General features: G+C 38.3%; 1 pseudogene; it reads left to right on the forward strand.

The window, feature by feature from the left end:
- The window catches only part of LOC149139083 (auxin transporter protein 1 pseudogene), a 146,597-nt pseudogene extending 133,592 nt beyond the window's left edge, over positions 1–13,005 (forward strand).
- The last annotated feature ends 1,833 nt before the right edge of the window (positions 13,006–14,838 follow it).

Raw genomic sequence — 14,838 nt, forward strand, 5'->3', positions numbered from 1 at the left:
TCTTCAAGACTCAACAGTTATCACAAGCTTGGGCATATTTCTTAGCATCTTTAAAAATAGTGGGCCAATAATAACCCATCTATAGTAATTTATACCCTGTCCTTCGAGCTGTGAAGTGAGCTCCGCAGGGCTCGTCATTGCAAGCATTCAGGATGTCATAAATCTCATCCTTGCAAATCCATCTGCGTATACACATGTCGGATCCTATGTGAAAAATATATCACAAATCCAAGAGAATCGGGCGTTGCGTTGAATGATCTATTTCCTCTCCCTCGCTATTAAATGCTTGGTCAACTTCCCTACTGCCAGATAATTTTCCACAACTGCGTACCATGGCATCTTGACTATCATGACAAACAAATGTTCATCTGGGAATTATTTGGCCCTTGGCAATGGATCATTTACCTTTGGGATTTGAGATAGAGAATCAACAACTAGGTTTTCCCTCCCTAGACGATCCTTAATAGTAATGTCAAATTCCTACAAAAGCAATAGCCAACAAGTCACTCGACCATTTGTGATAAGTTAGCTAAATAACAAATGGCAGAGTGATCAATATACAGAAAAACTTGGTAGCTAGTTATGTAATGTCTAAATTTGTTTATTGCATAAATAATGGCTAAGAATTCTTTTTCTGTTATCGTATAATTAAGTTCTGTAGGAGTGAGATTTTTGCAAATATAATATATAGCATAAGGCTTCATGCCCTCTTCTTGACTGAGGACAGTGTCTATAGCTGCATCTGATGCATCTGTGGATATGTGAAAAGGCAACTCCCAGTTTGGTCCACGTAATACTAGTTTCATCAAGACTAGCATCTTTAAACCTATAAAAGTTCTGTCACATTTGTTAGACCAATTGAAATAAACATTTCCCGTTAAAGCATATAAAGGTGCAACAATTTGTGAATTTTTTTTAATAAACCTATGATAATAGCCTGCATATCCCAGGAAACTACGTACCTCTATTTGAGTACAGGGAGTAGGTAGTAAAATAATTACCTAAATTTTTGTTGGGTCTACCTGTATCCTTGCTGCAGAAATATAATGTCCCAAGATTACACCTTCGGTCATCATCATGTGACACTTGACATTACTTAAACATAACCTGGTAGCAATGCATCATTCTAAAAACTTTTCTAGTGTTTGCAGTGCTTGATCAAAGTCATCCCCGTATGGAGTAAATTCATCCATATATACCTCAAGTCCTTCGTTTCTCAAGTCGAAAAAAATGCTAAGTATAGCTCTTTGAAAAATGGTTGGGGCATTGTGGTGAGCGCCAGTATTGTAGCAAGAATGCTGCAACTCCTGGGCTACCAACTTTACTTTTATCAACCTAGTAGTTTGTAACAAACTTGGAAGCGTCGGTGCTATATGCACAAGTACTAGTTCTTACTGTAGGTTGTCACTTGGTCAGTCTGCATGAGATCACTAGGAGCTCAAGACAACTTCTATAGATTTCAGAAGAAGCTCTATGTGTGATGAAAGGAAAGAAATATTACTTTATATATGCTATGCTAACTGTAGAAAGGAGAAAGACTGGAATGTAAAGCAAAACCTAGTAAACCCTAATTAACAAGCTAATTCTACTTTTGCAAAAAACACTATGAGAACCATGAAAGAAATTCCATTACCTACTCAAGGAAGTAAACAACATCTAACCATTCTATTTCTAGAAGTAAATAAGAAAAAAACATATTTTTGGATTTTTATGTGCTTTTATGTCAATTTAACATCCATCTAATTTATTGTGTGTGAGTGTGGCAGCAAACAGGTGGCATTAGAGGGTGGTTTTGGAGCTTGTGAGGATGTAAGATGGTGTGGATGGGTCCTAGGAGGTCATAGGTGGTGTTCTGGGGGCTTTTCCCACACTTGGCCTTCAAAATAAAGCCTACAGGAAAAACTACAGGACACAAGAAAACTACAGGAGGAAAACAAGGAAACTACAAGAGGCCTACAGGAGGAGGATGAGAGAAATTTGAACTATTTTGAGGGTGTGAGAGTGGGTGGAAAAGGTGGATGAAGGTTGGAATGAGGTGTTAGGGCACCTAAGGTCTACCCTGAATCACCAGGACAGTGAAAGATGATTGGGTTTGCTCAAGGAGAGAGGAAGAAGTTCTATGAAAAATGAAGGAAACTAGGGCAGAATTGAGGTGAGGTTTGGGAGACCTATAGGGCATGGATCAGATTGAGGGTGTGATTTCTAGTAAGTTGGCCTACTATTGGAAGAGATATGCTGCATAGAAACTGATAGTCAGCCAAGTAAATAAAGCAACCAATGAAATGAGTGCATCTTAGGAAAAACAAAGTTTTGGATTAAAATGGCCTAAACTACGATGTATAGAAGGAAATGCTATAAGAAAGGAAAGCATGAAAAAGGAATATTGCAAATCAGGAAGTGAACATGATAAAGAAGATCTAAAGCAAAGCAAAATTGGACTATCAACCTACTAGAGAGCTGCAAACACTAGAAGTCCTAGGAATGAGGAAAATCTGTGTTTTTGGGGCAGCAAGAGAGTCTTTTCCTCAAATCATGGTCCCAGAGGTAGGAAGAGAGCCCAAGGCACTGTTGGTAGCCTTTTGAATCTTCTCTGATCACTGCTTATCCTACTATAGAAAGCAAAAATGGAAGTAAGCTACTAAATCATCAAAAGCAACCTATTCCTAACCATAAGAGAAATACATCTAACAACAAACTAATCTACAAATTGAAGTAAAGAATAAAAATACAAGTAAAGAAAAGCGTTTTTGCTTGGATTGGGCCCTAATCCAAGAGATTCAGCCCTTTGAGGTAACTCAGTGCTAGCTCAAAAAGGATTCCTTCTTCATTATAAAAAATAACAGGATTACATAAAACTGTCATAAAATAGTAAGCTCAAAATTTGAGCAGAGTTTACAGAAGCAAAAAGTCGACCCTAGTGAGGCCCTATGCCTTTCTACTTATACATCTGAAGCTACCAACAGCTTCCTTAAAATCATGGAGGCTTGGCTCCCAAAACTCGAGATAACTATCAATCATCTTCCACTTGCTCGGCTGGCTTCTAGTGCATGATTCGGCTGCTTGTACTTTGTTCTGAATGAAGGGGAATTCGAAGTGAGGAGCAATAAATGAGGGGGATTTTATCCTATAAGTCCTCTTCTCTGTCTACTTTGAGTTATTGCTACAGTTTGACCACTAGATCCTTGACTTTGACATCGAAATCCATCAATAATCTGCATTAAATACATGTTAGACCACATGGCATAATAACTAACTCAACTCACCCTATAAGCACAAATATAATCAGAAAATCATACAATAAGCTAAGAGAATGGTTTATTTTACTAGGTTAGGAGGTAAAATGAGCCCATATACTTACCCATTTATGAGGCTCATCACATTGCATAAGCCGAATGGTAATATTCTGTAAGCGAATGTAACCCAAGGAGAGGTGAAGGTTGTTTTATCTTGGTCTTCAGGGGCGATCTGAATCTGATTGTAGCAATTGAAGTTTTCTAGGAAGGAAAATAATTTCTTCCCTGCCAAAGTATCTAGGACTTGATCGATAAATGGGAGAGGGAAATGATCTTTTTGTGTTGCCTTGTTCAGTTCCCGGTAATCTACACAGATACGCCATTTCCCATTTTTCTTGGGGACGACCACCAATGGAGAGACCCATTTGCTATCTGAAATAGGATAAATGAAATTCACATCCAATAGCATTTGTAATTATTCTTTCATAATATCCTTAAGGTGTGGATTCAATCTCCATTGAGGCTATCAGATAGTTCGAGCACCCTTCTCAGTATAGATGTGATGAGTACACAGATGTGGGTCTATGCCCTTCATATCGGGATAATCCCAGGCAAAAGCCCCTTTATATTTTTGCAGGACCTGAATGAGCTTTTGCTGCTGATCACTATCCAAGCTATCATTAATGTTTAAAAATTTGCTTGGTTCAATTCGCATTGGCTTTCTATTATGAACAACAGTTTTCTGGATGTGTTGATCATCAGTGTCCTTCATGGGATCTTCTGATGCTTTATTATCAAGGATTTCTTTCAGCATTTGACACTTTAAATTGCTTACATTAGCTCACTGATTGATGAAATTGTTGAAAACATCATCTTCAGTTTGATCTTTGCATTCTAGTGCCTCTGCTACTGTGAGTGGTGAACAGATGATTTCTTCCAGGTATGCTGATGGTTATTTACATATTTTTACAATGGGAAGATTTGGTCTGGCAGGGGGATATAAAACAAGATTTTTTTATAGCATCCCCCTTTGAAATAGTTATGTTTCCCCTCTGGAAGCCTATATATGCATCAACTGTCACCACCCAAGGCTGGCCCAGTATCCAACGATGCCCATCTAATCGACTCTTCGAGTTTATAACAAGAAAACCTACTGGATATTCCCATGAATCAACAGAGACCATGATATCTTGGAGAGTTCCGTCTAGCCTTACCACCGAATGATCAACAAGTTCTATTAAGGTGGTGGTTGGTTCCAAGGCTGTAATCCCAAGTGCTTGATAGGTTTCTCCTTTTAAAATATTAATGGCTCCACCCAAATCAACTAGTGTATTGGGAAAAGAGCAACCATATATCTAAACTATCACTATGGGATTTCTAGGATCTTCATACTTTACCAGAGTTTCCTCTCCCAAGAGTAAATCAGATAAGGTTCCTACATCACGAATGGTGGGTGAAGTTTTTGCTATCCTCACAAGCTCCTTTACATATAACTCTTTAATTATTTTAGCATAGATGGGAATGTCCTGAATGGCATGGAGGAGAGTAATTTTTATACAAATATTTTTTAGTTCCCCTACAAGATCAAAATTTGGGTACGCAATTGGCCTAGGTATCATTAACCTTTTGGGGAACGGGGGAGAAGTGACTATAAGTTCCTTTAGATCTTTCTGTTGACCTCTCCCTTCTCCTCATTTCATTTCAGTATCAATTATAGGTGTTGGTATATGTACAGGTGGTGTTTCAATCTCAATTGATGGCTTATCCCTATTTTCCTCAGGGGTGATGATACGTCCCAACCTCAATATAAGTTCATTATATTCCTTTTCCTCAATCTCATAGTCCGAGCTTTCTACAATTTGCACCATCTCGAGCTATTTGTTATTAGGATTTGGATTCGGTTGGGCTGGTAATTGAGGGCGCAGAAGAGGATGAGGATTTTTTTGTAATGGATAAGGAGCTGACAATGTGTGTTGAGGCTGAGGACTTATCCCCATAGGAGTGTTGGATATTCCCAAATTTCGTTACCAATTTGTAGACCAATTTGGGTTTTGAGAAGTGGAGGCAGACCACTGGGATTGATAGGGATTGCCTTGCCAAACATGAGTAAAAGGAGAATTTGGCTAGCCATTACCCAGAAAGGATTGAGTTGACCATGGTGTCATAGGAAATGACTGAGGTTGCCAATTCTAGTAGGGTGATTGGCCTTGCCATGTTGCCTTGTGTTTTGCTGCCAATTAAAATGTGAAGAAGGAAAGAACTGGGATGCATCTTGTGACATACCTAGAGGTTTGGCCTACCACTGTCGACATTGGTTCATTAGATATACTAGCTCTGTTTCTTTTTCTGCTTCCTTGAACACTGCTTTCAACCTTGAGAGTGATGGACATTGTTCAGTGGCGTGATCATTGGTATAGATAGCACATGTTTGAACCATGTGTAGTGGGCACTCTTGTTGGTTATGCTTCTTCCAACAGCGTGGACAAAAAATGGTCAAGTTTTGTTCTGCTAAATCTTGTTTTTGTTTAGACTGTAGGATGTCCAACTGTGTCATGAGGGTGTCTAGGATGTCTGTTTTGAAATCTTCTAGGAGGTTATCGATTTCCATTCATGTTACTCCACTGTGTGGCTTGCTTCCCCTGCTCATAGGATCCCGACTTGCTGCTCATGTCCGTGAGATTCCTCATGAACACTTGACACACAAGTGAACGATTTCATCATAATCTTCCTGAGAAATATCTCCTTTCCCCATTAAATTTAGAGTTTCTAACCATTCCTCTTTCATTCCTTTAATTAAGATAGCTCTTGGGAATTCTTTTGGTAGGGTGGTGTGTGGAGATATTTGCAAGTTATAATAAAACCGTTTGACGTACTCTTCTAGAGTTTCATTATCTTTTCAAGCCATATTAAAGATTTCATCCTTTAGCTCCCTGGTCTTGCAAAATTCCTGGTATCTGGTGAGGAAGGCAGCTTTCGTATCATCTCAAGAATTAATTGTACACCCACCCATACACATGAACCATCTTAAAGTTGCTCCTTTCAGAGTAGAAGAGAATAGTTTTAGCTTTTGGGGGATCAGTGGTGTAGTCATACCCTCTGCAGAGGATGTCAAATTCGAACAAGAAGGTGTCAAGATCCTCTGTGATCATCCCATGAAAAGTTGGGATGCTCTGTAGAGGAATAGGCTTCATGGGGGCATTGGTCACTTTGTCACTATGAGGTATTCCAATGCCGAGGTTTGACCTTGATGTGGTTGGTTTTCCATTTGGTCAAAGATGTGCCAATACTCTTTAGGAATTTCACAGAGTGTTTTTCGAGTAAGTAGGGGATTAACAACATGAGATGGATTTGCAGCACTACCTAGATCTGGGATCACAAGAGACCCTTCTTTAGACAACTGAGGTCTTGCCTTAGTAGTTCCACTGGTTTCTCCTTCTCCTTCTGTTAAGTTACAGGATTTTCCCTCTTGTAGAGGATTAGAATGTAGGCTTATTGTAGCCTGAAGAGTCTATTCAGATCCTCCAATTTGGCTTTGAATCTTAGCATGAGCTGCAGATGGTGAGCCTGCTACTTGAGGGATTATAGTATGCTTTTTCCAATCAGAATCCTACTAATGCTTGAGACTCTGCTCTTCTCACAATTTCATCTATAAAGGTCATTCTCCCAAGGTTCACCTATCCCTTGGGTTTTGTGGATTTTGGAGGGGGTTCAGTTCTTTTTCTATATTTCTATTCCTAGTCATCATAAAAGCCAATTCCTATTTAACCTTTAAGATTTTGCTGAAAAGAAGGCTAGTAAGAAAGCACTTTAATTGCTAGGTACTAGGTTCTTACCTCCCATTTTTAAAACCCAATTATTTTATAGCAAGATAGAAAAAGGGAATCACTTTGGAACACTCTCCCAAGCAACGATGCCAAAATGTTGGTGCACTAAGATGTCTTTTTACAAACAATCTTAATTCCTACATTATTTGTCAACTGGAGGCAAGTCTTTTTATTTCAAGAGTGTCAGTACTATATACGCAGTGAATTCAGAGGTTAACTAATAACAAATTGTTGCAGCTGCTAATGACTATCTTCTTCAAACTCAATCCAATCAATTATGAAAGAATTAATTCTAAAAGAAATTCATAATGCACTTTGCAATTCTACTTAACCTATCATGGAAGCAAATAAATCTGAATACAACTTGTAAAGAATCACACTTGGCAGTTTTAACTAAAATTGAAGCTAACTTGCTCACTCATGAAAGAGAACTGTAATAATTAACAACAATGGTAATTGAACAAAAAATCCTAAATAAACAACAAATCCTAATTAAGAAACAAATCCTAATTAAGCAGCAAATCGTAATTAAGCAGCAACTCCGAATTGAACAACAATTTTGAATTAAAAAACAATTTTGAATTAAACGACAATTCCAGATTGAACAACAATTCCGAATTGAACATCGATTCTGGATTGAACAACAAATCTGAATTGAATAGCAATTTTGAATTGAACAGCAACTGATACAGGAATATCAAACATTACCTAAATAGAAAATGACTGTAGAAGCATAAAGCAATTAATTCTATCTCTGAAATATATGATAACATTACTTGAAAGGAATAGTGATCTGAGCTAGAACTATCATAACTGATTCAATCGAAAATATTACTCACATATAACACAAAGATCAATCTAAATCTCAAGTGAACAACAAACACAAACTGAATCATCAATCCTTACAATAATCAAAAGTAATATTAACTTAACATCAACAAGCAATCAAGAATGAAATAGAAAATATTATGACACAAATGAAGCAATAGATCTTCTCTTGACTGGGCCCAAAGTCACCAGAAGTCTTCCCTAATAGATACTAAGAATATAAAGATGAATTAAATACAACCTTTCTTCATTAATGTAAGTAACCAAGTTACATCATCCAAAATAACAACATTATATGTCAAAATGAATAGTTACAAATTGTGTAATTCTGAAGTGTGTACAGTTTTCCCTTTCGGCCTTATATATTACATTTAGAAAGTAAATAGATAAAAGCTAATCCTCAGGATCAGGGGATCGTGAGGATTTCTCTATACTTGACCTAATTCTATCATAAAATAGCCATTGGTTTTCCCAGTCTTCCGCTGTCCTACCTTGCCTTTGACATCGTCGCTTTCCATTGTGAGATGATGTCATTCTGTCGATTGGGTAGACATCACTCAATTCGTGACCTCTACACATAAAGATAGTAAAAATCAGTTTTTCCTAGTTAGATTCGTCTAATTTTTTACAGATTACTTTTACTCGACTTTAGCTATTATTTCCTCTACTTTTATTCATAAACAGAGATAATCATGTGAGGATGAGTGCTAAATAAAATGATTACCAAGGAGAAAACATACTTTTTTCTTGACCCAACACTCCTCTTCTGTTGTTTGGGAGGTTGTCTGCTAGCAGATATCTCAACCGTTTGTTGCTTTAGCTCAGACACCTCTGTTGTCAAGTTTTTGACAAGACAAGTAAGGGTTTCAATGTCACTTGCTTCCTTGTCTTTCCCCTTACTCGTAATAGCTTGGGGCTTCCTGATCACATATTTGGAGTATTTTTTGGTTCATCATCCTTGATGACTCCAATCACGTGCAGGTCATTTTCCACAGTGATCACCTCTTCACGATATTCAAGTAACGTTGGTTTTGCAGCCCACTTGAAAAATTGTGCAATACTAGTTCGTAGTGTAGAAGTGTAATAGTCAACAATGTTGGAGTCATGAAGTTTTGTGTCTATTGCAAAATTGTTCAAGATGTGTAAAAAACTCTGATTAAAGTATTTTACATTCTCTTTTGACACCATCTTGAGACTACCCAACTCTTTGAGTAACATGGAAGGGGCCTTGTCATTAGTGAATTTTTCCAAAACCATTCTCTTGAACATACACCAGTGTTGGATGGAGTTGACAAGAAGGCTATATTACCATGCCACTACTCGGCCATCCAAGGTACACAGAAACAATCAACATGCAATGTCTTCGTATTGTACCTCGAGTGTCTACAATTGTAAGTACAATTTATCCAAATGGTATTCAACCTTCACTATTCTGTGAGGGTCATACTTTCTCAACATACCCTCTGAATGCTTTGGCATCCTCTGCAAAGCACCCAGGAGAGCCAATGGTCTGTTAGTCATCCATTCCAAGTTTTGGTCTGCCATGTCTTCTTCTTCGTTGTCCTCTTCTTCTTCTTCATAATATGATGATTCCATCTCTGAGTTGGTTGGCTCATTTCCAACTCCACCTCCTTTGATGCCTTCCCTTCGCCTCATGTAATGGAGTCTGAGCCCAAGATCACGAGGGTGTCCTATTCTCCCTATCAGAAGACTGAAGGCTCCTCTCCATTCTCAACAAATTCTACCAGACCTTCAAGAATGGCAAGAACTGCTTCTTTCACTGATGAGACAACAACTCTGGTGGGAGTGGTCTTTGGATTCTTTGATGCATATGGAAGATCTTGTATTCCTGGGATCAGTCTGAATTCTTTGGCAAACTGATGGGTGATGTGACAGACAAAGTAGAGGTATTGAAACAAAATTTCATGTTTACGTCTTGAAGGTGAGGATTAAACAACTTCAGAGTTGCACATAGGTGAGAGGGAGTGTGAGTTACTACCTTGACCAGATGATTGATGAGTGGGAGTGAGAGGACATTTAGGCATAAAGACCTAGTGGCCCTCCTTTGAGTGCCAGAAATGCTAACAGTGCTGGACCCACCAACATTTAAGGGATCTCCCCGGTATGAAGTCCCAACTAGACCTCACACCATTTGGTGTATGAGTCCCATCCAGTATGATGATCCAATTTCCATTATCTTAATGATATGCGTTAGCTCTTTCTTGTCAGCACATGAGAGTGGTATAGTTATTCTTCAAATAGCGAGGCTCGTGTGCCTAGTGAGTGCCTAGTGTAACTTATGTCTACGTTCTTTCACTGCAGAGGGAGAGGGTGAAAGTGAATCTCAAGTCGAAAGGGAATAGGTCCATCTCATTTAGAGACATACAACACAACAGGACACACGCAACTTCTGGCAGAGTAGTCCACATGGATGTGGAAGTCACAAACAAAAAGTGAACAGATAGCATGTATAACACCCATCAGAATAGTCCACACGAGTGCGAGGATCGTTATGACAAGTTTATAAGGATGATTCTGTCGAGTGTCAGGCGAGGTAGTCCACACAGATGAGCCAATGTTAACAATTGATACAACACATTTACAACAACATATGCACTAAAACAACCGAAATAGTTCAACTATCTTAGTACAGGCTAAAGGAACATGCATTACAAGCATCCAAAGAATCATCTTACAAATGAGTACAATACATGTGTGAAAGCATGTTAGCCTGCTAATAGGCTTCTGAATTAAGTGAATGTTCCTAGACACATCCGTACAACATACATCAGTAACCTCGATAGCGTGGCGTTTGAGCCATTACTCGCTCCTCAAAGAAAAGACTACAGACTCTCTAGGCTATGTGGGAGGAGCCAAGGTGAAAAGTCTTTTGCATGTACAAATGAGGGGTATATATAGCTAAGGGTTTCTTGGACTTCCATGTTACATTACATTGATTAGAACAGTATGGCCCATAGTAGTGATGTTGCCGAGATGGCTCATGACATTGATGGTATGTTCGTGCTGATGGTGGTGTCCATGTCGACTTGTTGTGCTGCTGAGAGATGAGTGTGCTCTTGGTGTATCGTAGCTTCACCTCCGGATGGCAAGGTGTGTGGATTCTTCGATGGTGTTGTTGTCTGCTTGATGTTGCATGTGCATGTATCCCCTTCGCTCGTACTTAAAATGCTTCATCTGTTCATCCGTTGGTAAACAAGTCTTCTAGCTTGCACTCCTTGTTCATCTCATTCATTGTCACGTCATGTCTCATTCATGTACCTATATCTACAATCATTCATGATGAGACGACATCAAATCCAAAAAGCTCCTAGTCTACCATGATGCATCATCTTTCGCTTTCATGTGCAACTTACTAGGAGAGAGGACAAGGCTTTGAAACTATGAAAAGCACATTTCAGGCCAGGATATGAGGCTCCAGGGCACTGTCAAGAAAACCTCCACAGAGGTCACTGAGAGGCTGGGTTGAGCAGTCTAAGACAACAATGAAATTTTGTGGGATCTGGCTTAACGAGGACGCAGAAATGTGTAATTTTTCCAAGGAAGTTAGTGTGGGCAGCAAGGGGCACTGGGAGTGAAAATTGCACAAATTTTCAAAGGAGGCTCGGAGTGGGCTATGGGAGCTTGATGGAAAAAACTCCGTAAATCTGTGAGGCAGTCATGCAGGACATTTCTGCGTAGTTTTTAGGTTGAGAAGGTGTCAGGCAGCAAATTGATAGTCCAAGAAAATTGCCCAATTTTCAAGAGGAGCAGTATGCCATCCGATAGGGGGATAGACTGACAAAATTATGCAATTTTGAGAGATAGCGCAGTGACAGGTAGTGGGTTTCTGTCCCTCATGTCTGTGCAATTTCTTCAACAAGTGGAGGTAAGCATGCTGACATCTTTTGCACAATGTTTGGGAGGAATGAAGCCCATGATCACTACCCAGTAAATTCTTTGGTTGACCAGCAAGAGGCTTGATGGATCGGCTTGTGGGAAGTGCAAATTGAGATATTTTATTGGGCAACTTCTGCATTTTTTTGGGTGACCATCAGCTACATTGATTCTAGGATTGCATAGTGCAGGCTTCCTTGAGGTAGCCTCAATCTCTCTGCAATTTTGGGCAATAGTGCTTGGTCACTGAGGGCTCATACTGCGCAATGCAGTTCAGTGGAGGTCCGACTGATGGAGGGTGGTCATGTCGATAGATCTTCGGAAAAATCGTTAAGTGCATGAGCAAGTGAACACATGTATGCATGACCTTGCGAACACACACTCAACATGACACGATGAAAAGACACCTCAGAGCAACAAGAGAACATGTTCAATGTGACTGACTAAAGGGTACGAGCAACAAGTGTGACACTTGAGATAGATCGTCGAATGAATGTTACAACACTTGCATGACATTGCACACAACTTCGTGTGTGAGTGTGATAGATGCTTACATGGCAAACACAACTTGTACACATAAATATAGACCTTCAACATAGCTAGAATAAGACTACAATCATGAAATTACAACCCTCATGCTAAAAGACGATCGGTGAACGGTCAAGCAAAGGGTGTGTAAAGACTTGACATGAGCTCATGGGATGTGCTTGACTGTTTGTAAACATCAAGAAAAAAACAAGGATGGCTCTGAAATAGGATGCAGGCCAAAATTTTGGAGGGTGTTGCAGCTGCTACAACAACTTCCCAAGTCGAGCTTTCATGACCTTACAGTCGTTCTAATGCTGATTCATCAACTCGTTACCTTCTGGGTTCGCATGCACCCCCTCGTACTTTGTGTAGGAAAAGGTAAACATAATGCACGGTACAAAGAGAATTGTCAAGCGTGTAATTATTTCCTAGAGTCTCAGTGGTGATTCCCATATGTTTCCTTGCAAATATTTCCCCTTCTTTGGGACTATAAATTCTGCAGTAGCAGCTCTTCTAGTCAACTTTATAGTCTACATTGTACATTACATTTCTCACATTTTAACTTACGGGATCTATTTTTCTAGAAAGATACGATAGAAAAACCGTCATTTATTTTACCAGGAAGGGCAACAATTTATCTAGCGAACATATTTTTGGTGATTTGGGTGTTGATAATAGTGTTTTCTTCTGGATCTTGATGAATTTCGTGCATTAGGTTTCAACTTATTCCATATATTTGTTAATTGTTATCAATGTCCTCCCTGGGTAGTTACAGGTCCTATGCCACCACCCTATGCAGTAGCTACTCGAAAATCACTTTTTCCTCCTCATATTCACAAAACTTGAATTCTTCACAAAACACTAGAAACTCTCTAAATTTAAAAAGAAAAAAATGAGATATATAGACACTATGTTTTGAAGAAAAATATGAGATATATAGACTCCATGTTTTGAGTGAGGGGTTTATTCAGTGACATAGAAGGAAATGATTATCGATGGAGGATTGACTTCTCTAGCCTGAGGTTCACACAAATTCATACTCTACACATATGTGATACCTAAAATCTTGAAAAACGAAATGCATACGATTATTTAGAGCACTTTTTATTCTTATTAGCCTATTATCCTCAATTATTTTGTATCAGGATTATGTATTTTGTTGCTAATTTATGATGTTTGACAATAAAATTTGATGTATAGTTTGCAACATTGGATTATTTTATATGGGATAGTTCAAACAAATATAAATAGATGGTATACTATCTTCTTTTCATATATAATGCAAATATTATAACTACTTATTAATAATCTAAGTCAAGTCCCCTTTCCAATATATTATAGGGGAATTTAATTCATCATGACATATCATGAACTAGTTGAAGGGGAAACATGAAACCCTAGGATGAAGAACATCATGTCGAAGTTTAGTACCTTACTATAATGATTTAAGTCAAATCAAAGGTGGCTTGAAAGAACACTCAATACAACATCTTTCCTTGTGATCTAGGTACAATTTATTATTGTGACATGGTGTAGATGTAAATGCTTTGTATTAGTATGGAAGAATGCACCTTCATCATTGCATTTAGAAAGGGAATAATCAATTTGAAAATCTATTGATAAGAAAGGGTGCAAACCCCATGACTATGGATGGGAGAGGTAAAACATCATTATAGGAAAGTTGAGAATCCTCTGTAGTTTCTTTATTTCTTTGTATCATTTTTTGTTGGAGAATCTAATTCTAACCACTTGCTAGGTGTCAAAACTGTCCATCCAAATGTCCTTGTTCAGTTTTAGTTAGTCCAGTTTAGTTCAGTCTCACTACAGTAATTTAATGTTGATGTCTCCAATGTAATCATATTTAATTTATCCATAATATTGAGAAGAGAAACTCTCTTCTCCACAGTTTTCAGTTTTTGTCATGGTATCAGAGCTAGTTTGCATAATACTCCCTAAAAGAACATCAACGTGAGTGAAGTGAGAGCATCATATAGAAGAGGCGAACCTTCATAAGACTCTTTGAGAGAGCAAAAAATGTTTGAAGAAGACTCCTACGAAGAAGCAACAAAGAGAAAGCTGGTTCTGAAGAAAATGCATGACTTTATTAAAAAAATAAATTGAGTGCCCAACACAGCCATGCTAAGAGAGCAAGTGCGTTGACCTGGGCAATCTTCAAGGAGGAGGAACAAATTTATTCAATGATCCCATATATCATGGCTTGCAGAGTCCCATATTGCACTTATGCTTTGTTATTAATAGATCAATCCTTAATGCTTAAGGTTAAGGTTGTATGTTATGGTCATTCTTATGAGTCCAACGGTATTTTGGATTTCATAACTATTTTTCATAAATAGGATGAAAGTACATAGTTTGTTTTATGTAAACTTATATGCACAACATTTTGTTTCCATAATAGAGAAATGAAAATATTGTGCCTTTTTTTTGGGATGTGCCGTTTAAGGCATTTATATCATTTTCCCTAAACCAAACAAACTCACAAAAAGCTTGTAGTTCTTATGAACGAAATGGGA

This window comes from Pinus tabuliformis, chromosome X (assembly GCF_031772625.1).
Source record: "Pinus tabuliformis cultivar Carrire ecotype Pingquan chromosome X, CPIR1, whole genome shotgun sequence".
Classification (NCBI taxonomy): Eukaryota; Viridiplantae; Streptophyta; class Pinopsida; order Pinales; family Pinaceae; genus Pinus; species Pinus tabuliformis.